The sequence below is a fragment of the Lipotes vexillifer genome, unplaced genomic scaffold (assembly GCF_000442215.2).
Source record: "Lipotes vexillifer unplaced genomic scaffold, Lipotes_vexillifer_v1.1 scaffold556, whole genome shotgun sequence".
In the NCBI taxonomy this organism is placed as follows: Eukaryota; Metazoa; Chordata; class Mammalia; order Artiodactyla; family Lipotidae; genus Lipotes; species Lipotes vexillifer.
Window position 1 is genome coordinate 67,791 of NW_006799694.1, and position 669 is coordinate 68,459.

A 669-nucleotide genomic window follows, 5' to 3' on the forward strand; every position below is an offset into this window, starting at 1 on the left:
TCTGCCGGAGTGAAGGCAGCTCCGGGAGGAGAGAGAGGCGCCCATTCCTTTCAACAGGAGGGTTTCGAGTTCTGCGGGTAAACTGAGGCATGCATCCTTGCTCTGCTCGTCGCCTGGCAGGCAGCTTCGGCTCCTCGTTACGCCCAAGCACAGGGCGCGCAAGGCTGGGCTGCCTGCTTTTCTTTTGGAGACAGGTGGGGACGTTCGGCGCCCAGCTTGAGGAGGGGGCCGTGGAACCCAGGTGGGGAGCGCTGGGCCCGGGTCCCTCCGCAAGGAGAGTCCCCGAGGCTCTCTGCCAACGTGGCCTCCAGCCACCCCACCCACGGCGGGCGGGTCGGGGGAGGAGCTCGGCGCGTCCCCGCCCCGAGGCGGAGAGGGGGCCGGGCCTGAACAGATTGGGAGGGGTGGGCCGGGGACGCTAGGCGGAGCGGGGCCCCACACAGGCCGCAGCGGCTGGCTCTGGCCCCTACGGTCCCGGCGGCGGCTGGAGAAGGAAGCCAGGCGGCTGAAGAGAAGGGGAGGCGGAGGAGGCCGAGGTGGAGAGCCGCTCGTCGCAAACTCACTTCCCCGGCTCAGCAGGGAAAGGTACCACGCGCGCCTGCTCCCGGCTCCCCGATCCCCGGTCGCCGGCCCCGCTCGAGTGCAGGCTGGGGCTGCGTTCGCCGCGGG

General features: G+C 71.0%; 1 protein-coding gene across 3 annotated transcripts in view; it reads left to right on the top strand.

Moving 5' to 3' along the window:
- The first annotated feature begins 368 nt into the window (after positions 1-368).
- Positions 369-669, top strand: part of SMOX (spermine oxidase) — a 39,463-nt gene continuing 39,162 nt past the window's right edge. For 2 of the 3 annotated variants that reach the window (XM_007471863.1, XM_007471867.1), the window contains exon 1: positions 380-585. The gene's annotated coding sequence lies outside the window, so the exon portion shown is untranslated. Of the gene's footprint in view, positions 586-669 lie in introns of all 3 variants that reach the window. The other variant, XM_007471864.1, reaches the window with a different exon arrangement.